Genomic DNA, 26,260 nt, shown 5'->3' with positions numbered 1-26,260 from the left:
CCCGGGCCCCTGCACCGCAGCCTGCTGCCTGTTTCACAGTGTTTGAAAGAGGCTCACTCTCTTTCCACCACTCAGCTGTGCCAGTGGTGTCTCTGGGGCCCTGCGCTCCCGGCTGGGGAGTGAAGGATTGCATACAGAGGCCTCAGACTTGCAGCCGATGGCTGGGGGCATGAGAGGTTGGCCGTTTTCTTTGGTTCAAAGAAACCTATTTTAAAACACACTGTATCTCACAGATCTCATCCTTGGTAGCAATCTCAGCAGCCTAGTGTCTGTTGCCTTACACCTGGCCCATGTCAGTGCCTCTTATTATCTTCCTGGCCCTTGTAGACTTTTGAGTTTGCATCACAAGGTGGTCTCTTAGGTAGTTTCCAGTCTTGATATATATATTTTTAATTTATTTATTTAATTAATTTATTTTTGGCTGCATTGGGTCTTCATTGCTGCACGCGGGCTCTCTCTAGTTCCAGTCTTGATATTTTTATGACTATATCTTACTCTTAAAATATATATACACAATATCCATAAAATTTTAGACATGTGGACACTCTTTTGATCACCTCTCAGGTTATGATTTGGAATATTTCTGTCACCCAGAAAGTTCCCTTGTGCCCTTTCCCAGTCAATACCCCCCACCCTAGAGATAACTGCCCTTTTGACTTCCATCACCATCAGTTAGTTTTATCTGTTCTCGACTGTTGTATAAATTGATTCAAACAGCACGTGCTCTTGTGTCTGCCTTCCTTCCCTCGGCGCTATGATGGAGACTCAACCACGTGGTTGTTTGTGGCAGTGGTTGGTCCGTTTTCACTGCCGTGTAATATTCCCCTAGAGGAAGAAACCACGACCTCTTCGTTCTACTGCTGGTGGGAGCTTGGGTTGTTTGAAGTTCTTGAGTGTTGGGAGTAACTGAGTGTCCTTGCACACGCCTTCTTGTAGAACACAGTCCTAGATTCGACTGGGGATATACTCAGGAAAAGAAACTGCTTGGTCATGGGCTGTGTGCCCTTTGAGCTCCGTCCCGCCGGACAGCATCCCAGCGAGACAGAACTCTTGTTCCTCTACTTCTTACTCTTTGCAGAGGGGCTGCATTTACACACGTCTTCCTCTCCCAATACGTGGTGAGCAGCTGGCACGCAGTAGGTGTTCAGCTAATGCGGTTCCTTTTTGGAGAACGAATACTGATCAAATCCCCCTTCCCAGTCACTGCCAGCACCCTGTTCACCGTCACGAGTGACATTCGAGCACTGCCCGCTATGGACCTGATCTCTAATCTCCACGAAGCCCTGAGAGGCTGGCATCATCTTGCCCGCTTCGCAGATGATGCAGCCGGGACTCAGCAGAGCTAATCACTCTGCCCGAAGGGTCCCAAGTGGAGCTGGGATGCAGGTCTGCCCAAGGCCCACGTGCTGTCACTAAGCTGTCTCCTGCGAACATCTCCTCCGCCTCTGGCACCCCCGCAACCCACTTCCCAGGCGGCTCCCAGTGCTTGTCTGTTCCTGTGGAACCGTTTGCAGGGACCAGGGCATTTCTCGACAGTTCGGCTCCCCTGGGAGGTCTCTAGGGTCTACGGTCTGTTTATAAATGGCCCCTGGGCCTTTTCCTTTACTGGTCATTATTGACAAATAAATGGCTGACTCACAAGAGTAAAAATATACTTCTGGTTTAGAGCTGTGGAGTTATTAAAAGTTTGTTGTGTCTACTCAGATGGTACAGCCACTGCCCGAGGACAAGGCAGCTGATGTGACTGTAGGACGAGCACAGACAAATGTTCCCTCTCCTGACTCAGTCCTGGCCATATGTTGTCGGTCACGGTGACAAGGCCCACGAGGTTCTAGGGGTCCACCCCCTCTGGGGTTTGCGTGGAGCAGCAGAGCGCTGCATCTGGAGCCGGGGGACCTGGGACGAGGCCACAGCTCTGTTGTCTTCCAGTTATGTGACCGTGGCCAAGTCACCTCCTTAAGCCTCTCCTCCACCCCTGCTGGAAAGTGGGAATCATAGAGCTTGCCTCCCGGGGTTGGTAGGAGGTGTGAGCAAACACTATTTCAGACGAGTTGCCAGAGTGACCATTTTAGAGATAGAAAGGGTTGGCCTGATATGAGCTCGGAGAGGAGGGCTGTGGCCAGGGGCGCCTTCAGGCAGGGCTCAGGAGATTGCTCTGGGAAGCCATTGGATGCTCAGGCAGGGTGAGGGCGCGAGGGCAGGGCACTGGCAGCCTCTGCTGCAGCAGAGGTGGCCGCTGGCCCTGCCAGGAAGCTGCCCCAGAGGCTGGAGAAAGAGCCGTGCTTAGTTCAAAACTCCTCCGCGGTCAGGCGCCCTTCTGCCGTGAACTTCCGCAGTGCTTCAGCTCCCTCAGTGGGCAAGCATCTGATGCTTCGAAAGAGAGGCAGGATTCCCTACGCAAGGAACGTAGTAAGTACTGAAGACAGGAAAAGACCGCAGATACGTTTACCCGTGAGCCGGCAAATACAGGCCTGCTGCTCAGGCCTTTCCCACCCAGCACGCTTCTCCTGAACCTCTGAGCCTCCAGCGAGCCCTGCAGGCTGCACCGCCGGCTCGGAGTTGACGCACGTGAGCACTCCTCTCTGCCTCTCAGCCCTGGTCCCCAGAAGCTTACCCGCCGGGCTGTGCTCAAGGGATGGGCTTTGGCAACCGTGGTGAGACAGTATTTAACATTTCCGAGACAGAAATGGCCATCCGAAAAGGCTAAAATGATATGTTTTGGCCCCGTCTCTAACCTTTGGAAGGATGCCCAGCTTCCGACAGTCTCTGACGCTGTTTTGGGGGAGGAAACCTTATGTTGAGGAAAAGCACATTGCTCTCCTTTAAGGTTCTATTCGCTCTTTTCGGAACTCCCATTTCAGGGACCCCAGACGCCGTGTCCCATCGTATTCTTCACTGCCTGCCAGTGGGGCATCCCCTGGACTCCCAGGTGGTCAGAGCCTAGACATCTGTTCCAGAAAGGCTTAAAGAGGAAAAGGTCTTCTAAGAAATAACTACTCCTACATAACAAAACACTCATGGTTCCTTCCAAGAAAACATGCTCCCACAGTGATTTGAAAAAATTACCCAGTTAAATCCTTTTATCAGGAAGGGATTTATCCCCCAGTGACCAACTCGTAGAAAACAGACGTGTGCCATGATTCACAGAATGAACCCTGGTTTCCATCACTCGGCTCTTACAGACATTGTTGCCAACATCCCATTTAAAGCCCTACTTAGGGTTAAGACTCCATGCTCACAAATGCAGGGGGTACGGCTTCAATCCCTGGTGGGGAACTAAGATCCCAGGGGCTGCACGGTGTGGCCAAAAAAAAAAAAAAAAAAAAGCGAAAGAGAAGAATTAAGTCCTACTTAGAATCTTGAATCTGAATCAGATACAAAACATGGTTTGATTTGGGAATAATAATGATCAAAAGAAACCAAGCACCATATTATTTAAAAGGCAATTGGTTGAATCCATTGAAAAATCAATGCTAATGGGTCATTTATAAGAATAACCACTTATTTGTTTTTCTTTTACCATTCTTAATGGGTTTTTTGTTTGTTTGTTTGTGTGGTGTTTTTAATGACTGAAAATTGTTTCCTGGATTAGTGTCGTATTTGACATGAAAATAAACATTTTTGATTTGAACCACCAGATGACTCAAATTAGTGGAGGGAAGTAAGATCTGGCCTTGTCGGGCTCCTGGGAAATCTTGAGTCACTATCTGAATCTGGGTTTCAGTTTTTCCATTTTTAACACAAGTGATTTGGAAGGAGTCACCCCTCTAGTGCTTCTACAAAAGGGGCAGAGACTTATAGATGATTGCCTAGAACAGCACTGTCCAAAAGAACTTTCTGCAGCGACAGGAATGTTCTCTAATAGAATATACATGTGCGTGGTCTCCCGTATGGTAGCCGCCAAGCACTTAGAATGTGGAGACGGCACGTGAGGAGCTGCATTTTAAATCTGCTTCAATTGTAACTCATTTACATCTAAGTAGCCACGTGGCTGGTGGCCCTGGTTCTGGGCTGTGAGGATTCAAGGAGCGAGTCTTCAAACTGGTGACTGTGACAGAGTGTCTTCCCCATGGACCACCGTTTTCTCCTCAGAAAAAGAGATGTTTGGGTAGATGAGAGCTTCTTAAAATTTTCCACCAGAGTTCACTGTTACAGTCAGGGTCCTATTAGGAAAACTGAAGCAATACTAGGCATTTCAAAGGGAAGTGACTGGGTGTAGGGCATTAGGGAATCAAACCTTCAGAAAGCCTGGCAGAGGGATGTCAGGAGAGGTTGTATCCAGCTTGCAGGTTTGTCACTGTGAGTGGAATTCAAAGCCTCGACGGGCTGGTGCTGTTGCCCAGCGGTCAGAAAACTGCAGGAAGGCCTTGCTGACAGGGCTGCCTTGTGGGCCCGAGCAGGGGGCTGGCAAGGGAACACAGAGGCAGCTACAAAAACGTGCACTTGCCAGATGCATCCTCCGCGGCTGCCAGAGAAACACGGGTGGCTTCTGCCTTCCAAACCTTGTGTGAGAGCTTCTCGTCTGTGGAGAAGTGTAGCTCCCTGTCTTCCAGCCCTGTGGTACACGAGGCGGGAATCCACGTCCACTGCCCCAAAACATGTCCAGCGAGTGCTCCTAACATCACAGGAAGGTGAACAAGTGTCCCCCACCACGTCAGAGACTGGAGGAGTAGAGTGCAGGGTGGCCCGGCCCCAGGACAAGATCGACATTTGTTGTTTTGCCTGCTCAGTATAGGCACACCTTGTTTTGTTTTGTTTTAAATTTATTTATTTTTGGCTGCACTGGGTCTTCATTGCTGCACATGAGCTTTCTCTGGTTGCAGCGAGCAGGGGCTACTCTTCGTTGTGGTGCGCGGGCTTCTCGTTGCGGTGGCTTCTCTTGTTGCAGAGCACAGGCTCTAGGTGTGTGGGCTTCAGTAGTTGCGGCTCGCAGGCTCTACAGCACAGGCTCAGTAGTTGTGGCACACGGGCTTAGTTGCTCCACGGCATGTGGGATCTTCCTGGACCAGGGCTCGAACACGTGTCCCCTGCATTGGCAGGCGGATTCTTAACCACTGCGCCACCAGGGAAGTCCCGGCACACCTTGTTCTACTGCACTTTGCTTTATCTCACTTCCAGTTTTTTACAAGTTGCTGGTTTGTGGCAACCCTGCATCAGGCAAGTCCATCGGCGCCATTTTCCCAACAGCATTTGCTTACTTCATGTCTCTGTGTCACGTTTTGGTAATTCTCACAGTATTTCAAACGTTTTCATTGTTATTATATTTGTTATGGTGAGTTGTGATCAGTGACTGTAGGTGTTACTACTATGACTCGGTGAAGGTTCATGGTTAGACTTTTTTAGCAACAAATTTTTAAAAATTAAGGTATGAATGTTGTGTTTGAGACATAATGCTACTGTACACTTAATGGACCATGGTGTAGTGTAAACACAACTTTTATATATACTGGGCAACCAAAAAATTTCTCTGACTGGGGTAGCTCAGGGAGATAGGATGCAAGCCTGGTACTCAGGCAGGCATTCTGCCTCCATGAGGGCAGTTCCTGCCTGAGACTAGAGCCAACGTGCTCCAGTGCCATGAGGGAGGAGTGTGGGCCCCACAGGGGCGTGTATACTTCTGGGTTTGTAAACAGCCTGGCAGGGCTTCAGTTGGCAGCCACAATCATTTCAGAATCTTTCTGTGGCAAACAATTTCCAGCGACTGGGCTCTTAGCTTCTTCCCTGTGTCCATGGGTCCACCAGGGTTCCTGACTGAGCGTGTGTCTTTCTGCCTTGTTACTATGAGCCCACGTCCTGGCCTGATGCTCTATCTTTCCCAGGCTTGGGGCTCTGTTTGACTTTTCTCAGTCCTTCCAGGCTCTGGGCTCCTGTCCCTGAATCCAGCATCACAGGAGACCCTGCAAGGTGCACCCAAACCTCACTGCCGCTGGCATCTGTCCTCCTACTGCTGGGCTGGCACCCTGCCCACCTGCTGGAGCTCCTGGTCCCTGGCCACCTGCTGCCCAGCACCACGCTCTCAGATTCTACAGTCGCACCTGCATCACCCAGCGTCCAGCCACCGAGAGTCATTCTGCTTCCCGACCCCGGCAAACCTTCCCAGGGGCTTTGTTTGATCTATTTCATCAACAGCTCCCAGCTGACATTTACATTACTCCTTCCAGACCCGTGCCGGCCAGGTGACTGGAGAAACTGAGCCACAGAGTCGGAATTGTCCAAAACCTTCCATGTCCCCAACAAATCTTTTACCAACAGCCATTTGGAGCCCAGACGCCTTAGAAGTCATTGCAGACAGGCAGCTTCCATCAATTCCACAATAAACATTTAGCCAAGAGAAAAAACTACCTCAAATCTCAAATGATGTGAGAGTGACGTGAAGCCCAGGATGTGGGCATTGAGTCCACGCTGAGCAGAAAATCTCCCTTCCTCCCGAGTGGACCCACCTCGGCTTCAGAAGAGCCATTTCAGCTCAAGCAGCACAGTGGCTCATTGTAGAAAGGGCCATCCTTGGTGTCCTCTGTACTAAAACGACAAAATGGTTTGGGTAGATTTAGGTCATCTGGGAGTTGGAGTCCTGGACAGAAGCAGGCCGTGGGGGCCAGGGCTTGGTCCAGGCAGCTTGGGGGGCGGGTCTGGAGGGTGAGTGGCGGGCTGGAATTGAGCAGGGCTCGGGCTGTTCGTGGTTGTCAGCCCCCAGAGGGGAACCAGTGGCATAGTTGGCCCGCTTTGCACGCCGGGCACGAGGATAGGGGCAGCTGGGGGTGGAAATTTGGGGAGAGACACTGGGCCACGCACTGAAACTTGAAGAGGAAATGCCAGATGCAGACCTGGAGCCGCCCTGGACACAGTGAGTCTAACTCGGGAAGCCAATAAACAGTAGGATGCTGGCGGGCGGGTTAACAAAAGCTGCCTTCGTGGTGAAGCAGTAGGAGGGAGTAGCTGACTAACGCTCCTCTCCATGCAGGATGCGGGGCCTGGAAGCCCAGGGACGCTCCTGCATGCTCTCAGCGGGATGGCAGCCGGGGCGCCCACACACCGGGCAGAGCTGCCCACCGTCGCCGCTGCCCACAGCCCTGCTCACTCCCACCTTGCGCGGCAACACCTCTCAGCTCGCTGCCCTCACAAGAGCTGCACCTATTCTCACACTCCCTAACACAGCGCCGTCCAGAAGAACAGTCTGCTACGACGGAACATTCCAGAACCTCACTGTCCCAGGTGGTTGACACGTGTGGCTCTTAGAGCACTGAAATGGGGCTGGTGTAACTGAGGAACGGAATTTTCAGTCTCATCGAGCACAAACCCCTGCCTTGTTCATCCGTTTCTCTGCCCCAAGTGAGTGCCTGGTGGACAGCAAACCTGTGCTGCACGGTGATCTTGTTTTATTTTTCTCTTTCCTGCTATTCGCTGGGTCCTGGAGATCCAAGAGGTAAGTGGAAGCCGCTCTCTCCTCAGCATATATACATAAAATTCATGCAGGAATTTGACTGGCCAGGCCTAGCCATGGGTCTCCTCTCTGTACAGGACCATTTTCACACCTGAAAAATGAACAATAATTCTTCAAAATAATCAGATACCAAGTAACTGCTCAAAATTTCCCAATTGCCATATCTACATCTATCTATATTATCTGTCATCCATTTCTACCCACCCATCTCTATCATCTATCTATGATCTATCATCTGTATGTCTATCACCTATCTATCTATCTATCATCTATGTATCTACCATCTCTCTCTATCTATCATCTATCTAACAATCACCTGTCATCTATCTGCCTATCATCTATCAGTCGCCTATCATGTATCTATCATCTATCTGCCTATCAATCATTTATCTATCAGTCACCTATCTATCATCTATCTGTCTATCATCTACATATATTTCTGTCTCTATTGCCTGTTTATTCATCCATCTGTCTAACCCATCACCTATCTGCATCCATGCATCTGAGGCAGGGTGCAGCAGGGCCCACACACGCATGTGACATCAGGGCCTCCACTCCTCACTGCGCGGCCGATTCTCTCATCACCTGGTCAGTGACACGGACAGAATCAGGGGCCTTCCTCCCAGTCCAGTGCTGCTTTCTACCACCCACGCTAGCTCAGCCCCTGGGCCATGTCTGGCCAGCTCCCCAGCTGATAACTGTCAGCCCTGCCCTCCTGTCTCCCCGTCGGTCGCCAAGGATGCGCTCGCTGAGCGTGGAGCGTGGAGCTGGCAGCCACACCATCTGATACTACTCTGTCTCGGGCAGATTTCAGCACTTCGTCATCCTCTCAGTCCTGGCGCCAACGTGCGGCCCAGCCCACTGCCAAGCGGGGCCGTCAGGCCCCACAGGGGAGCCTCGCACGCTCGGACATGGCCAGGCCGTGTCGAGACAATCCTGGGCACCCAGGCAAACACCCCAGGTCTGGTCAGACTGGATTGAGCCCGACTTCCCGGAGGCCCGTGGCCCGTGTGGGCTCTGACAACCCTGGGCGCTGTTTTCAGGGCACACAGCTCCAGAAAGCAGCCCTTTTCTGCTGAGACTGGAAGCCTGGGGGCGGTGCTGTCACAGCTGAAAAACAGATTTCCATCGGGAGCGTTTAGATGTTTTCTGAAAAGTTGAAAATATTTTTCCTTTTAATTTCTCCATTTTCCAACGTGACCTCACAACCCTACCTATTCCTTAACACCTATTTCATTCAAGCTAGCACAATTCAAAATAATAAGATTTATCATGTGCACATAACGCCTCTTTTTACCTCACAGTGACCTTAGAGGGATCCTTATCATTCCTATTTTACACAGATGAAGAAGAGAGCCCAGAGAGCTTAAGTCACTTGCCCAAGGTCACACAGCAGGGCTGGGGTTTGAGCCTAAGTCTTTTGATTCCAAAGCTTGGAAGGAACTGATTGTCCATCAGACCAGTTTCTTCCTGGATGGCAAGGCCCTGGGATACCCAGGGGCATGAGAAGGGCAGAGCCAGGGGGCAGAACCTGGCAGAATCCCCAAGGACGCTATGGGGACAAGGACCCTCTCCACGTGGCCGACGGGCCCAGTCCCAGAGTGGCCCACCTGTTTCACTGATTTCTCTCTCTCTCCCTCTCCAGAAAGAACTCCAGGTTCTGTAAGAACTGTGTTTTCTCAGGATGGTTCCTCATGCTTCTCAGCCCAGGTGAATAAAAGTTGGGTGTCACCTGCCCACCAGACCACCTGGCCAAATCTAAGTCCCATTCAAGGCCCCCAGGACACACACACCATCCCTATTTTATAGATAGGGAAACTGAGGCTCAGAGAACAAAGGAACTCATCCACGGCCCCACGGCTGTGGGATTCAAAGCCAGGTGTTTGCACCCCTTGGCCCAAGCACATTAGAATCAAGGGCACAGTTTCAGGAAAATACGGAATGCTGCCTCTGGGACCCAGAAGCTCACGTTCAATTCCCCTGGGATGGGGTCTAAAAGCTCCCCAAGTAATTATTGTGTTCAGCCAGGGTTTAAAACTTGATGTTCCAAGTGGGGTCCCAGGATGAGCAATATCACCTGCAAGCTTGTAGAAATGCAGAGTCTCAGGCTCCACCCAGACCCAGTTATTGTGAGAACAATATTTTTTCCTATTGCCTTGGGCGCTGGAACCACCCTTAGAAACAACCAGTCCTCCTGCCCCACCTACCGCACCCCTGGGCTCTGACTTAATTGGTCAGGCTGTGACCTGCACATTGGGAGGGTTAAAACCCTCCAGGTGGCTCCAATGAGTTGCAAAGTTGGAGCACCCTAGTTCAGAATCTCTGCTAAATTAGACTTCTGAGAACTAGGTGGTTCTCAGAGTATCTCTTTGGGGTAAAGGACTCTTTCTTTAGTGTAAATAACATTTATATTTATTGATTGAGCAAATGAAAAAAGTCATGACAAAAAGGAGGGTTTATCAATAAGAAAATGTTAACTTCCGGGAACATATTTTTGGAACACTGGGATAATGAATTGTAGAATCAATAAACAAGTCTACGGCTTCCCTGGTGGTGCAGTGGTTGGGAGTCCGCCTGCCGATGCAGGGGACACAGGTTCGTGCCCCGGTCTGGGAAGATCCCACGTGCCGTGGAGCGGCTGGGCCCGTGAGCCATGGCCGCTGCGCCTGTGCGTCCAGAGCCTGTGCTCCACAACGGGAGAGGCCACAACAGTGAGAGGCCCGTGTACCGCAAAAAAACAAAAAACAAAAAACAAGTCTACTGTTGGTGGGAATGTAAATTGGTGCAACCATTATGGAAAACAGTGTGGAGGTTCCTCAAAAAAGTAAAAACAGAGCTACCATATGATCCAGCAATCCCACTCCTGGGCATATATCTGGAGAAAACTCTAAGTCAAAAAGACACACGTACCCATATGTTCACAGCAGCACTATTCACAATAGCCAAGACGTGGAAGCAACCTAAATGTCTACCAACAGAGGAATGGATAAAGAAGATATAGTACATATATACAATGGAATACTACTCAGCCATAAAAAAGAATGGAATAATGCCATTTGCAGCAACATGGATGGACCTAGAGATTATCAAACTAAGTGAAGTCAGTCAGAAAGAGAGACAAATACCATATGATATTACTTATATGTGGAATCTAAAATGAACAACACAAATGAACTTATCTGCAAAGCGGAAACAGACTCACAGACATAGAGAACAGACTTGTGGTTGCCAAGCAGGGGGGTTGAAGAGGGATGGATTGGGAGTTTGGGATTAACAGATGCAAACGATCACATATAGAATGCATAAACAACAAGGTCCTAATGTATAGCACAGGGAACTATATTCAATATCCTGTGATAAACCATAATGGAAAAGAATATGAACAAGGATATATATATATATGTATGTATAACTGAATCACTTTACTCTACGGCAGAAATTAATACAACATTGTAAATCAACTACACTTCAACAACAACAAAAATAAACAAGGCTAGAATAGAATAGAAAATTCCAGACCACATCGGGGGTAGCAGGAATGTTGTTCTGGTTCTGCCGGGGTGAGGTATAAAGCGTGTTTCTCATCGTGCATGTGGCACAGACAGGTGGATCTCAGAGGCCTGGGGGCCCCCGCGAGAGTGAGATGTGGTCCTGCCAAATTGTCCTGGGGCCCTGGACTGGGAGAGAGATGAGGTTAAGTCCCCTGGAGGTGAAAGGTCGAGCCAGCAGATTGATTAATCAGTGGCTGGGGAGAGGGTCATGAGCTGAGTGCAGGCCACTCCCCACCACCGCTGCCAGGATTCAAGGCTCTTCCCCAAAGGGGAGTCTCCCCGTTCCGAGGCTGGCCCACGGGTTACACTCGGAGGGCAGGGGGCAGAGCCTCAACCTCTCGGGCTGGGTGCTCCTTTGGGGAACAGGGCTGCTAGGGTTCCGTGGGGATGCCATGAGATGATGCCCAGCAGACGCTGAGCATGGCAGTGTCTGGGGCGTCTGCAATAAGCCTTGGGTGACAGCAGCCTTTGGACGACGGGGCGTGCTGTCCCAAGCCTCCTGAGGGGTCCAGGGAGAGTCAGCTATGGGGCAGGAAAAGCGCAGTTCCCAGGGTGCCCTCTGAAGCCCGAGACAGAGGCTGGTCTGGGCGGGAGATGCCAGAGGGCTCGCCTGCGTTCCCAGGCCGAGATCCCCAGGGCGTCCATGGCCTCTTTTGATCTGCCTTCTCCTCTGGAGCCTCCTGTCAAGGAACCAAATCACTCTCCGACCCTGGCAGCTCCCCTGCTGCATGTCTTTCCACTGTGGGTTGGAATCCTGACTTTTCGGCCACTTGAAAGGCATGGGCCCCCTGCTCCCCACATCTGCCACTCACTTCTGTAGAGGCCGTGCTGCTGGCGTGGACGGCTGAGCGGGAGCCCCCACCCGCGGCCCCGGGGACAGGCGCCTTCCCAGAGCCCCAGGGGCCTCTTGCCAGGTGACTTCAATTTGCTGTGACCCTGTACAAAGCATCACTTCGTGTGAATGGGACGCGCCCCTGGTGACATTTTAATTACCGACCTGCGTCCAGGAGAAGCTCGGAGCATCTTGCAGGCCTGATGAGACCCACTGTCTCTACCCCCCCACACCCTCCCAGCCGCCCTCCCCCCACGGCCTTGGGCCCCTGAAGATGCCGGGAGGAGCCGAGCTCAAGCGCTGTGAGTGGTGCGTGAAGTGGACGCACGACCGGGCCCGGCCCGACTGTTGGGTGCAGCGCTGGGCGGACGCCAGGCACCCGCTGGTCTTTGACCCTCACAGCTGGCGGGGGATCCCCAGAAGCCTACCCTGGGAGAAGAATCCGAGTACAGCCCTTTCTCTGGACACGTTCTGGTCATCACTGCAACGGAACAAATAACCCCGAAACTTAGCGGCTTAAGACAACGGTGTCTTTTCTTTCGCTTACGAGTCTGCGACTGGGCAGGGGCTGGTGGGGACCCCTCGTCTCTGCTCCATTTTGTCGGAGGCCTTGTCTCCATGATGGGAACTGGGGCAGTGGGGTGAGGCGTCTCCCTCCGCACGTAGGTGCTCTCACTGGGCCGCGAGGAAGCCGCCTTTCCTACAGGGTGGCTCAGGTGCTCTGAGAGCCCACAGGGGAAGCTGCAAGCCCTTCTGTGGCCTCGTCTAGAAGCCACCCGTGTCACCTCCCAGTATTCTACTGGTCATCTAGAACCAGCCCTGATTCAATGAGGGCCACACGAAGCACGGGCTGCTACCGCGTGCCCAGCTCTGGGCTAGGTGTGGCGATACAGCCACGAACACACTAGAGGAGGACCTACACTAAATGGAAAAAGATACACCGTATCGAGTGGCGAAAAGTGCTGGGAAGGCAAAAGCAGGGCCAGGGAATAGAGAGGGACTGGGGGTGGGGCGGGGTGGGTGGAGGGGGCAGTGATGTCACACAGGGGCACGGGACAGCCTCTCAGAGGAGCGGCATTTGAGCATGGTCAGAGGGACGCGAGGATGGAGGGTGTCTTGGGAAGAGGGGATGGAACGGCCAGTGCAAAGGTCCCGAGGCAGCTGTCTGTGTGTGCAAACGGTTGGTGTGTTGCAGCAGAGTGGGCAGGGGGTCGGGGGATGGTATGTGGAGGACAGGCAGGTAGAGGTGGGCGAGGGGAGCAGGGTTTGTGGGATCTTGCAAAGACTTCATTAATTCCAAGTGAAGGGGGAAACCACTGGAGGGTTTTGAGCAGGGGAACAGCATCTGACTTAGGTTTTAAAAGAATCCCTGCAGCTCAAGTGTGGGGAGGAGGGTGCAGGGCACTAGGAGGGAAGCATGGAGACCAGGTAACTACGTTCTCCGCTTTCCAGGTGAGGAGGCTCAGAGATGCAGAGAGAGAGAAGTTTCCACGGCTGTTCCTCTGCCTGCAGCACCCCAGCCCTTTCCCTTGCTGGCCGCGCTCGCCCATCAGCAAGAGCTTGAATCTCTGTGACTCCCTAGATCCCTGCCTTCGGATGTCCTGGACGGTGTCTGCCTTGGTCCCCTTTCCCCGCCGTGAACCTAGCTCAGGGCAGACTTAGCATCGAATCGAACAGACAAAAGGGCTGGGCACGGTGGCCTGAGCTCAAAGGCTCGGGCCGTCCACAGCCCCACCAACCTGGACAGTAATGACACAGGTGAGAAGGAACCCAGGACAGGTGAGGCGGGCTTGTCCAAACACTGAGGGCTGAGCAAGATCGCCCGCCGTGGGAGAGATTCAACGGCGACCCTCCCCTGGGAGACATCACGGAGGGGAAAGTGGGGGGTGGCGGGTGCTGCCTGCATTCCCTTCTTTCCTGGAGAACCGACCGTCCCAAGTCAGCACCCAGGCCCAGGGTGTGTTTCTCCCATAGGAAGTATGGTCATTCCAGGTGGGGTTGGGGGACAGATCACCCCGAGGAAGCAAGGAGGGGGCACCCGAGCACCGAGCTTGAGTCTCCAAGTAGCTCCCCTCACACGAGGCCCCCTCTGTAACCAGCAGTCAGCCCCCATTCTGGGGGGTCCCGGTGGCAGTAAGCACGGCCACAGACCATCGGGCCACTGCAGCTCTTTAATCTTCCTTGTAAGCTCTGCTCTCACAGATTTGGAAAATGCCTCTCTGATAGACTAGGGGCTCACGCGACAATCATCGCCAACAGACTGGGCGTCCTGGTCATCACTCTGCCATGAGAAATAGTCACACGTGGGCTTTAACAATCTTACTTCTGTGAGGTTAGTTACCATCGGGGGAGATCGCTGCTCTGCGTTTTCAGTGTCAGGAGGCGGCGGCCGAAGCGTCTGGCCTGCGGTCAGAGCCCTGTCTGACCTCTCACCTTCCACCAAAGAGTACAAAGTGGATGGTGTTTTCCTTAATAGGAATTCAGAGCAGAAGGCTTTTCCTCTTCTCTCATGCACACGTCGGCCTGCAGCCGGCCTTCCATGAGAAACGCACACACTGAGGCTCCAGCTGCGGAGAGGAGGAGGAAGCGGGAGCCCCGGGGCTCTGGGCGTATGGGGTTTACCAGCATTTCAGGGTTTTCAAGCTGCATCATGGTACCACTGCACCACCCTCCACCCCTTTCCTTATGCAGGCTCCCCGGCGATTTGTGGGATCCACTCATGAGGACAGAAATCTGGGGATCCTGAGGGAGGAGTAGGACCACCGCGCTCTCTGTGCCTCGGAAGGATGTCGCATCATGGGGTGAGACTGAGCATCTGGGGGTCTCTCTCCTCCCTAAACATTTCCCCACGGACTCTCAGCGCGTGTTGTGAGAAGTCTGGCCTTCGGAGGAAGTGGTTTTCATCCCTAAGACGAAAATGCTGGCGTTTAACCCAAACAACTTTGGATCAATTTTTTTCTTTTTCTTCTTTCTTACTCTCCTTTTCTCTCTTTTTGGGGAGAGGAAAGTTATTGATGGGGTAAACACAGATGTGTTTAATGTTTTAAGTCAGTTACCAGTGTATGTGGAGTCAACTAAATATCTCTGGGCAATAATTAGCCCAGAGGTTCTTCATTATGGCTGTAAATGGGAGGCCGCCGATGAGAAAGATTTTTAACGTACGGATGACAGAGTTCAGTAGTGTTGGACATTTGCTAACTGTTTCCACATGATCCTTTAACGTCAGTGAGAGTGCAGGGCTGACTTCTAAGCTCTCTGGTGAAAACCCAGAGACCATCTCCATCACCAGCTCCAAACTACTGTTAGATGCCTAGTTATACGTTATTAACTAGGCTTCTTCCGCGTCCTTTCCGCGGCAGTCCTTCATATGCAAGAGTATAAACACCTACAACATGATGGTCGTGTCAGGCTGCACCGCCCAGGATGGCTGCACCCATCTACCGCAGCCCCCTGCTCTTCCTACACTGAGACGCTGACCGTCCCCTACTCTTGCATCTGCCCAGGCTGGTGACTGTAGTGCGAGCCATGCTGTGTGACAGCTGAGGCTCAGACATGAAAGGTGATGCTGCGTCCACCTGGACCCCCGGGGATGCTCAGCCTTGGAACCCAGCTGCCATCCTCTGAGGAAGCCAAACAGCCACCCGGAAGGGCCACATGTGAGCGTCCTGATCCCGGCCCATCTGAGGTCCCCACCAGCATCGACCACCAGCCAGGTGAACCAGAGGACCTTCAGACGATTCCAGCCTCCACCTGGACCAGTCCTGGGTGGTGCTGAGCGGAGTAGAGATGAGCCGTCCCTGCCAAACCCTGCACGATGCAGAGATGTGTGAGCAAAATAAATGTCGTCATTGTCTTAAGCCACTGCACTTTCGAGGGTTTCGCTCTGCAGCAAGAGATAACTGGCACACTGGAGGTACAAACCCAGTGCACAGAGAGCTTTTTGCCCTTGGCTGGCTTGATCTTATTTTCTTTTATCTCAATTATAAGTCATTTTGTTGGATTATTATCTTGGTTCTATCATGTATTTAAACGCACTGAAAAAAAGGTTTTTTTTTTTTTTTAAATCTAGGGCAAAATTCACAAAACATAAAATTAATCATTTAAAGTGTACAGTTCAGTGCCATTTAGTACTTTCACAACACTGTGCAACCACCATCTCTAACAAGTTCCAAAATATTTTCATCACCCCAGAGGGAAACTCTGTATTCATTGAGCAGTTGCTTCCCGTTTTCCCCTCCTCCAGCCCCTGGAATCACCAGTCTGCATTCTGTCTCTATTGGTTTATCTATCCTGGACATTTCGGACACATGGAATCATACATGTTCTCCTGTGTCTGGCTTCTTTCACGGAGCATAATGTCTTCAGAGTTCATCTGTGTTGTAGCCTGTATGACAAATTCATTCCTTTTATATGGCAGAATAATATTCCACTGTGTGGATGGACCACATTCGGTTTAGCCGTTCATCAGTTTCTGGACGTTTGAGTTGTTTCCACTTTTGGGCTATTATGAATAGCGCTGTTATGAATATTCAAGTATTTTCTCAAGTCCTTTGTTTTCAATTCTTTTGGGCATATTCCTAAGAGTGAAACTGCTAGGAAGATAAGAATCTTTTCTAAACACCAACAGTGCCATCTAATGCATGCAGTGGCGAGAGGCTGAGAATCTCTCACTGAATCATCTGCAGTCTCAAGCAGTGACAGCATCCCAGGTAAAACAGGACATTTAAGATCTATTCTTATGGTTCTTAAGAGACCAAAAGCTCACCCCCCAAAAAATGCTGGAGAGGGGCGTTTGCTACTGCTTGTTATTTAGATTTGTAGTTGATGAAGATGTTTTAATGACATTTGGAAAAAATATAACCCATGGTAGGTCACACTTGGTAACTGCCATTTTTGTAAGTCCGAATAATCAACTATTGGCAACTTCCTATGATTCCACTTAACATCCACTAGAGCAGACTCTGCATATCACAGAAACTTAACCCAGCTTCACCAAATGAAGTCAGGCTGTGAGGCTTGATTTTCCCGTGCGACAAGGGTTCCAAAGATGGGCAGTCCAGCACGCTGCAGTGGCTGACGGGCTTGTTAAGAACTGGGTCTCCTTCTGGCTTACTGCCCTCGGTCCTGAGTACAGGCACTAAGCCTGCATTTCAGGCATGGAGGAGGTGATAAGAAAAGGGGAAGAGGTGTGTGCCAAGATTTTATTTAAAACAAAGCAAAACACGCACGCACACGATAGCTTTCCTAGAAACCCACGTCTGTGGACAGACATCTGTTCACATCTCGTTGGCCAGAACCGGGTCATTTGGCTGCCTCTAACTGCAAGGGATGCTGGGTATTTCTTTATTTTGATGCTCTTTTATTTTGGAACAATTTTAGATTTTCAGAAAAGCTTCTGAGACAGTGCAGAGGGCTCCCACATACCCTGCACCCAGTCTCCCCTTCTGTTCCCCTTCTGCTACTATCTTCGCACCCAGTCTCCCCTTCTGTTACTGTCTTCCATCACAATGGCACACTTTCAAAAGTAAGAAGCAACACTGATACATACAGTTAACTAAACTCCAGACCTTATTTGGATTTCACCAGTTCTCCCACAAGGTCCTTTTCTGTCCCAGGGTCCCATCCAGGGTCCCACACTGCATTTAGTCATCACGTCTCCTTAGCCTCTGCTGGGCTGTGACAATTTCCGAGACTTTCCTTGCTGTCATGATCTTGACGGTTTCAGAGAGGAATGGTAGGATGTTTTGTAGAATGTCCCCCAGGTTGAGTTTGTTTGTCAACTGGGCTTTTCTCATGCTTTGACTAGAGTTATATGCACAGAGATATTGGGGTGGGGGCATCATATCCACATGACTTATCACTGGTGACGTTGCCCTTGGTCACCTGATTAACATAGTGTCTGCCGGGCTTCTTCACTCTAAGGCTACTATTGGTCTCCATCCTTTGGAAGCAATGCAGTAATTCAGCGCACACTCGAGGGCGGGATGAGGCTCCACCTCCTGGAGCAGAGAGCGTCCACGCAGATTATTAAGGATTCTTCTGGAAGGAAGAGTGACGGCTCTGCTGTCACCCTGAATAAAATCGGGGTCCTCTTGGTAAGGAAGTAGGGGAGCATGGATATTCCATCCTCAGTTGTGAATGGGGGTACCAGCATTTGCCTTATCTATGTGGATAAGAGGATTTTTACTCTACTTTTTAATGCTGGGACTTCCGGAAGCTTGGAATAATGGTTGGGGTTCTTATCTGAGGTTGGCAAACTTTGACAGGTGAGTTTATTTATTCAGGACTTATGTACTGGAGATGGGGACAGTCACTGGGGCCACAATCGTGCATGGATTGTGGCAGACACAGCTATTGTCACCCAGTATCACTTTCCCTTTCCCTTAGTAATAGAATCCCAGGGCTTCAGCTGGGTATGTGGCTGTCCAGGTAAGGACTTCATTTCCCAGCCTCCCATGCATGGTCGTATGACTAACTTCTGGCCAGTGGGATACGAGTGCAAGTGACGTAGCCAACATCTGAATTAAGCCATGGACCAGGTCTCCAGGATGGATAAGTGGGAAGAAGAAGGGACCGCTGGTTCTAACTCTTTACTGGAGTAGAAGCTTTTGGTATGGTGGCCCCTTGGGTCAAAACTGTGGCATCAGTGATTGTAAGATACCCATAAATTCTACCCCTGCGGGTGACTCAGATGACGGTGAATTCACCAAAGAGAACTCTGTCCTGGGGCCACCTCTTATTGTCTGTGTCAACCTGAGCAAACCACACCACTTCTGTGCCCCTCTGTGAACTTCTCTGTGAGTGTCAAGGCCTCTCTCACAGATAATCAGGGAAATCCAATGCGCTGAGTATGTAAGATACTCAGTATGGTGCCTGGAAGGTAGTGTCTCACAAATGTTCGCTTCTATTTTTGTTATTGTTATGATTATTACCACAATGTTTGTAGAATTAGAAAAAAACATTTATGATAATAGGGTCAGAGACCATAGTCTTCCTCTGTTTTTTGTGGAGTTTTTTGGCGGGGGGGGGGTGGTGGTCTGTTTATTAAACATGACTCTAAACTGTAGCCCTAACAAGGCTAGTCTTAAATGTATGAAACGATTTCCAAATTTGGGACCCATGAACCACTTCAGGGCACGGGAATTAGTCTGCATTCCAGATCAGTTAGGGAAATAGTTTGCAGCAACTACGACATTTTGGAACACATCAAATAAGAAGAGAGATGACTGTTGTATGTCAGAGTCAGAAGGAAAAAGTAAGGCATTTCTGTGTGATTTCAAGAATGGTTCACTCACAGAGTCCCCTCTGGAGACGCAAGAAATAGCAGGCCTATGTCAAAACCACAGTGAACTTTTCACTGACTCAAAGACCTCCCACCCAATCCCAGGGGATGGGGTAATTCAGTGGAGATTAAAGGCTCACTCAGTCCTGGTAACCAGAGAAACGCAAGTTCTATTAGGTTACCAGTTCCATTTTTCTGCCAAGCAAAAAGGCAGAGTTTCCCTGGAGGAGACAGAATATTTGCTCTCAGCCAAAAGACCCCAGAGGACCAGAGCTGTTTAACCGAGATTACGAAAAAGAAAAGAAGTTGAACTGCACAGCTTTGCTGGGCCTGGACCTTACTGCCAGCCCCACACTCTGAGCTAAAGCCCCTGGCATTTAAATCAATGAAAAATGAATAATGCACTTAGTTAAACATTTCCTCCCACCATGAAAGTCCTCGGTCGCCCTAATTTCTTTCTCTACTTGACATTTTCACTTCTTTTTCTGACCAGATATCCAAAATGAAATCTGGCACTCTGAGGACAAGTGCTCTCCACGCAAGTTTTCGCCAGCGTTCTATTAGGAGCTTTGAAACTCAACACCCTCTTTTTATCCCATATTACTTCCTCCCCTGGAACTGTTCAATCTCTACTCAGCAATCCCATTAGACTTTTCACTTCCATTTTTTTAAAAGCTGATAAAAGTGTGTAGGTGTTTGAACCCCATCCAGGGAGGTCGGCTTCCAAGCTCAGCAGAGAGCAGAAGGCTGCATTGGGTGTGTAGGGTGCTGCCGGGCGCTGGGTCCCCTTCCTGGCTGCCCGCCCATGCCTTTGGGGTAGGAAGGTGGCCCATTGTGGGCACATGTGTGGCCTTTGCCGCATGCTCTGGGGATGGTGGGATCATTGCACAGATTTTTACGTGGCTGGAAGTGCTTGTTTTCATCTTCCGTGTAAGTGGCTGAACTTTGTAAAAGAAGAGAGTGACTTAGCAGGAAATGGTGGGACTAACACAGTATTGTATCATGTGGAGCCGGCCAATGTATTCATGCTTTTCCCCTTCTTTTTCAGGGAGGGGAGTTGCCAGCTTTGTTGCAGGGGAGGGAGGGGCAGAGGAGCCTGTGAGGGTGTCCACGGAAGACCTGTGGCCACCCTGTGAGAAGGGGGAACTCTGTTTCTGTCCCCAGAGCCCGTCCCTGTCCCACCTCTGCTCTTGTCTGCCAACACCTCCCAGAGGCCTTGCACCCTGGCTCCGGTGTAGGTTTGCCCCACGGGGAGCCCTGGCTGAGACCAGAGGTGGAGAGCTCTCTCCATCTCAGCTCTCTGCATCTGAGCCTCCTTGGTGCTTCCAGCCCTTCCTCCGTGGTCCTCAGATGGACCGGGGTCAGCCCCTGCTCTGCTATTGCCTGGCGAGGGGCGAGCGAATCCGTCTCTCTGAGCCTCAGTTTCCACAACCATTCAGTACAGCCACTCGCACCGACCTGGCACCTGGCTGGGACTCACCGAGACCATGGTGGTAAAGCACTGCTCAGCATCTGGTCCCCGCGGGGCTATTCTCATCTGCGTTGGGAGTCGCACGCGGCCCACCACCTGTGCCATCCGAGTGCCACAGGTTCAGTGCTGTTGAAGGACAAAGCAAGCAGTTAAACTGAAGATGCATATATTGATCTCTAGCATTGGATGTTATTTTAGTGATTTTTATCAGAGCATCTCCCCTTCCCTGGCCCCTTCGGCATTCCTTCTGTGATCTGACAAGGAATTGTGTCAGGGGAATACTGCCTGTGGCTATTGGGTGACCGATTGGATCTATGCCCCGCCCTTACCTCTGCAGCAGCTGGTCAGCTTTTCCTGTCACTCAGCCAGCATCTCAGGCACTGCTGTGTGGGGGTCAGTCATGACAGGGAGTCGTCGACAATCACAATTACAACAGCAGCTGGTATTTACCGAGCCCCCTTCAGTGCAGGTTCCCAGCAAGCGTCGTATTGGCTTTTGTCATCGATTATTCTCCTATTTCACAGATGTGCAAACTGAGGCTCCAACTGGCTGAGAAACTGTGCTAAGTGCACACATAACAGCAGCTGCCCTGCGTGTGCTGCTTGTTCCCTGGACACACACGTTCTCTTGGTCCTTCTGTACTCGGACTTGGTCCGTCCTGAGGCTGCTACCAGGAGGGAAGTGCCGTTATCACATTCATGTTGCAAAGGAAGAAATTCGAATACGTGACCGCACTGCCAGGGCCCGGCTGCTAAGGACAGGAGGAAACTTGCATGCAACTGGGAGCTGGACACAGAGCCCGCGCTCCTGGAGGCAACGGCGTCAGCACCGTCTGAGTCTGGGTCTTCCCAGAGCACAGCCTGACATGTGGCTTGGGCAGTGGTGTGCTGGGAGTGAGACGGGGAAGCCAGAAAGGCAATAAACATTCATTGGCGATGCTTTCCTGCTGTGGGCATGCGGGCGGGCCAGGGCAGGGTCCACTGAGGGCCCCGAAGCTGGGGACGCACCCTGGGATGCGCCTGGGGGCACTGACTCCTTGCCCCGTCTGGCCTGTCCTGGGTGGGGTTGAGAAGGTCCTCAGGAAGCCGTTGGCATGTGTGATGCGGCCTGCCGATGACCTGTGGGGGCCGAGGGCTGCTGGGCGGGCTCCGAGGTAAGTTCTCTGTCGTTAAGCCCCTTTCACACTTACGGTGCCCGGGACTCATCCCAAGTCCCATCAGAAAGGAGCTGGAGGACACGATGGCAGCGGACAGGACCCTTGCTGGGGGTGTCACTGTGGACTTAGCCCCTGCCCAGCACCCACAGGGAGGCAGAGCCAGCACCAGAGTCCGCTGACATCCCAGAGGGCCACACTCTGTCCTGGCTTCTCAGACCTCACGCAGACAGCAGGCCATCAGGAGGAAAGGTCAGGCCCGTCTCCTCCCGCTGCTCCAAGTTCCACGCGAGGGGACTCAGCACGACCAGCCTCGGGGGCTTTCGTTGCGGATTGGCCACTCCCTCAGCGGATGCTCTCCGCTCCTCTGGGACCTCAGGATCTGATGATGAGTGTGACGGATGCCAGTCCTCGGCTGACAGGCACAGCCAGGGGCCCCGCACCCTCGGGGAAAGTGCACCGTCTGGGCCGAGTCTCTCCTGGTGCCTGACCCCAGCCAGCGTGGGGCTGGGAGCCAGGTACAGAGTCGCGGCCGGCGTCGCTCCTGGCTGCGGGGAGCTGCCCCAGGAGAACATCATTCACGGAAGAGCAGAGCCTTCAGAGACCACCTGATCCGCTTCTGGAGCGTTCAGAAGAGAGGGGAGTGCGCAGTCCTGCTGAGGTTTAGTGAGTGTAAGCCTTGTGACGGCACTGGGTTCAGCGCTTACAAATACTAACTCACTGAACTGCAACAACCCCGCGGGCTAGGGTTGCTCTTTATCCCACCTGCTGCAAAGAAACTGAGGCTCGCAGGGGTTAAGTGCCTTGCTGAAGGTCACCAGGTGGTCTGGCTTGGAAGTTCATACGTGAAATCCCTAGGCCATGCGGCCTCAGCTCCATTCGGAATCACAGCAAAGTGTAATAGAGAAAAAGCCTCTGGAATAGCTCATATTCACAGAGTGTTTATTAAGTGCCAGGCTCCAGGGGAAGTGCTTTCTGTGGCTTCTCCACTGAATCCCGACAGCAACCCGCGAAAGTGGCACAATCTGCATCTCCATTTTGCAGATAAGCAAAGGGAAGCTCAGAGAGGTTGCGTAACTGTCCCAAGGTCACTCAGGTTGGAATCGTGGAGCTGGGATCTGAACCCTGGCGATTGGGCTCTGAGCTCACCCCCTTGGGGGAGTGTTGACTTCTAATGCAAAACCCAAGGGACAAGCCACATGATCTCCCCAAACACACTTTTACCATTAAAATGGGAAGTGTCGATGTTTTCAGGCCTGTCCTTGTGTCTTGTTCAACCACGGTCCAAGCGCTAACAGAGCGCACGGGGTCAGCACTGACTGAGGGGGTGTGAGCTCGCTTCATGATTGGCCCCTTGGGAGACACCGGCTCCTCGGGAAGGAACCACAGAATATTTTCCGAGATGCCTCCAGGTTTAGCTCATCCTTCAAAGTGTGCCTGATGGAATAATCCCCCCAAGAGATGCTCCAGAAAACCAGAGTTCCAGGGCCAAGTATGTTTGCAAAAGCGCCGAACGCTACACTCCCTCCTGGAGATTCCAAATGCCCCTCAGCCCGTGAGAGGCGGTAGAGGTCGTAAGATGCGTAAGTTCCGGGGATCTAATGTACAGCGGGGGATTACAGCTAATAATACTGTGTCACATATGTCGCTGAGAAAGTAGATCTTAAGTGTTCTCACTACAAAAAGAAGTAGTAACTGCGCGCCAGGCTGGAGGCGCGACTAGCTGATGCTGAGCTGGTAGTCATTTCGCTACATATAAAGGTATCACATCAACACGCTGCACACCTTAAGCTGACACAATGTTAAGTGTCAATTATATCTCAATAAAGCTGGGAGGAAACTAAGGCACACCTCTCAAAGAAAAAATAAATAAAAGATGTTTCTCAGACTGATTCTTTACCCAACACAAGTTCATGTGCCAGATGCACACTGAGGCCAAACAAACATCACAGTTTGGAGCAGAGAAAGGTTTGCTGCAGGGCTAAGCAAGGAGATGGCTGACTCTTGCCCCCAAAACCGAAACTCCCTAACGCGTTTCAGCAAAGCATTTTTAAAGGCGAGGTGAGGGAGGGGTGTGGTTAGTTGTTGCAAACTTCTTGGTTTCGGAATCCTTTGTTCTTGCAGTCTTTATTTGTTGCTTTAAAAAAAAAAAAAAAGATGAGAAACTATGATACTATAACGGTCCTTCCAATAAATCCACAATAGACGGCATTATGGGGAGGAATAGATAAATCATCTGGTGTTCACTAGCTGGAGATTTTTATTTTATTTATTTATTTTAAAAATAAATTTATTTGTTTATTTTTGTCTCTGTTGGGTCTTCGTTGCTGTGCGCGGGCTTTCTCTAGTTATGGTGAGCTGGGGCTACTCTTCGTTGCGGTGCGCGGGCTTCTCATTGCGGTGGCTTCTCTTGTTGCGGAGCACGGGCTCTAGGCACGTGGGCTTCAGTAGTTGTGGTACATGGGCTCAGTAGTTGTGGCTCGTGGGCTCTAGAGCGCAGGCTCAGTAGTTGTGGCGCACGGGCTTAGTTGCCCCGCGGCATGTGGGATCTTCCCAGACTAGGGCTCGAACCCGTGTCCCCTGCATTGGCAGGCGGATTCTTAACTACTGTGCCACCCGGGAAGTCCTGGAGATTTTTTTTTTTTTTTTTTTTTGCGGTACGCGGGCCTCTCACTGTTGCGGCCTCTCCAGTTGCGGAGCACAGGCTCTGGACGCGCAGGCTCAGCGGCCATGGCTCACGGGCCCAGCCGCTCCGCGGCATGTGGGATCTTCCCAGACTGGGGCACGAACCCGTGTCCCCTGGATCGGCAGGCGGACTCTCAACCACTGCACCACCCGGGAAGCCCCCTGGAGATGTTTAAATACACACTTTTAGACCCTGAGAGCTCAAAGAGACAAAAATAATACATATATGGACAATAACATAATAACTAAGTTTGCTCTAGTAGAATTGTATAGAACTTTATGCCCAACAAACAACATAGTGATTTTTTTTTTTTTTTGCCACATTGCACAGCTTGTGGGATCTTAGCTCCCCACCCAGGGATTGAACCTGGGCCTCGGCAGTGAAAGCGCTGAGTCCTAACCACTGGACCGCCAGGGAATTCCCTATAGTGATATTTCTACCCTGGCTCTTAACACATTCCTTTCTTCTTCCTACCTTCCTTCTGCTCAGCCCTCTGAACCCCATTCTGTTCCTTTTTGACATGTTCTCAGTGTACTCTATGATTTTAAAATGGCTTGTGCTAAGCACTGAATGAGTATTGAATGGCATTTGCAAATTACTTTGAGCTTGTGGCTTTGACAGAAGGGTTATGTAAAGTATTGATAGCTGAACTACTTTTTCAGGGGGCGGGTTTGAAAAAATGGCAGATCAAAAGCTTCTTAAGAATGTGTACGGGTATGTGTTGGGAGTCTGTTCTGTCCAAAGGAAATCTCTGGCAGGTATTAATTTGAGGGAGAAAAAAGGAAGTTTTTAAAGGCAAGTCATCACTAGGAGGAAAAAAAGGGAAAAGGAAGAAAAATTACAGCATGTTTTAATTGTGACTCGGAAACTTTATAAACACAATTTACACGTGTATCACTTATAATCATGTTCCTGGCCAGAGCAATAATTATGATAAATCCTTTGTCAACCCTGCTTAGGGGTCTTTATGAAGTAGTCGGAAATTAGTTCACATACTAGAGAACACTTCAATAAAAATCCGATCCAACCCAGCCTCTCCGCACATGGAATTCCACACGGCTCGTAATCAGATGTTCACCAAATCACACTTTTTCACTGCCAAACGCCTTGCCAGGTTAGCATAAACAAGTCTTGAATTCATTAAGTCGCATTTTTTAGTCTTCTAATTAGCTAAAAGTTGTACATTTCAAGCACAGCATGTCAAGAACTCAATGTCAAGGTATAATGATATGGCAAAGGTGCAAAAGTCATGGCCTTTTGTCAAAAACGTTGGTTGATGACTCTCTGCTTAACTGGTCTTGGGCTGGCTTTGGGAGATGTGTAGAGAGGGGCTGGCAAGGAAGCATTCTTAACACATGGTCCTTCTTCCTAAAAAGTCACCCACTCCAATCTCTATCTTTTCCAACACCATCTGAGGTTGTGTTGCTAGAAATTAGGTCCTCCCACACATTCACCTAATGTGAAAATTTTTTTAAAACACTTTCAGTTTTCTTCCCCCTCAGTGATTTCACATCAGCAAACTCAGCCGCAATCCATGTCTTATCATGATCATGTTGAAACATAAACATTTCTCTCAATAATGTTTCACACACTCATCTGCAGTGCATTCATGCAAAAATGACAGTGTCCCGATAGTATTCCAGCTCATTTGTTTAAACTTACAGTTAAGTAGCTTCAGACCACGTAGAGAAGACTCAGGGTGGGGACAGCAAAAGCAGATTCTAAAATGTCAGACCTTAAAGACCACCAAATCTGATTCTCTCCTGTGTTAAAACTGAAAGCTGAAAAAAAAAATCCAAAACCAATCAGGTTCAAAAACAACAACAAAAAAGTGAAAGCTGAGA

The 26,260-nt window shown here is 50.6% G+C and overlaps 1 protein-coding gene and 1 long non-coding RNA gene across 3 annotated transcripts in view; both read right to left on the bottom strand.

Annotated features, from left to right (window-relative positions):
* The window catches only part of LOC113626981 (uncharacterized), a 38,790-nt gene extending 14,725 nt beyond the window's left edge, over positions 1-24,065 (bottom strand). For both annotated transcript variants that reach the window (XR_003435378.1, XR_003435379.1), the window contains exons 1-4: positions 20,907-24,065; positions 20,587-20,703; positions 7,354-7,532; positions 6,441-6,519 (exon numbers count right to left, since the gene is read on the bottom strand). This is a non-coding gene — a long non-coding RNA (uncharacterized LOC113626981). The remainder of the gene's footprint in view (positions 1-6,440; positions 6,520-7,353; positions 7,533-20,586; positions 20,704-20,906) is intronic.
* A 423-nt stretch (positions 24,066-24,488) lies between these two features.
* CUNH16orf95 (chromosome unknown C16orf95 homolog) overlaps positions 24,489-26,260 on the bottom strand; it is a 475,446-nt gene continuing 473,674 nt past the window's right edge. Inside the window, exon 31 of the mRNA XM_027119903.1 lies at positions 24,489-26,197. The gene's annotated coding sequence lies outside the window, so the exon portion shown is untranslated. The remainder of the gene's footprint in view (positions 26,198-26,260) is intronic.

This window comes from Aethalodelphis obliquidens, unplaced genomic scaffold (genome assembly GCF_003676395.1).
Source record: "Aethalodelphis obliquidens isolate GAN/ISIS:26980383/991018 unplaced genomic scaffold, ASM367639v1 scaffold20, whole genome shotgun sequence".
NCBI classification, from domain to species: domain Eukaryota; kingdom Metazoa; phylum Chordata; class Mammalia; order Artiodactyla; family Delphinidae; genus Aethalodelphis; species Aethalodelphis obliquidens.
Note: the sequence above shows the minus strand (reverse complement) of the source record. Positions and strands in the feature narration are given on the sequence as shown.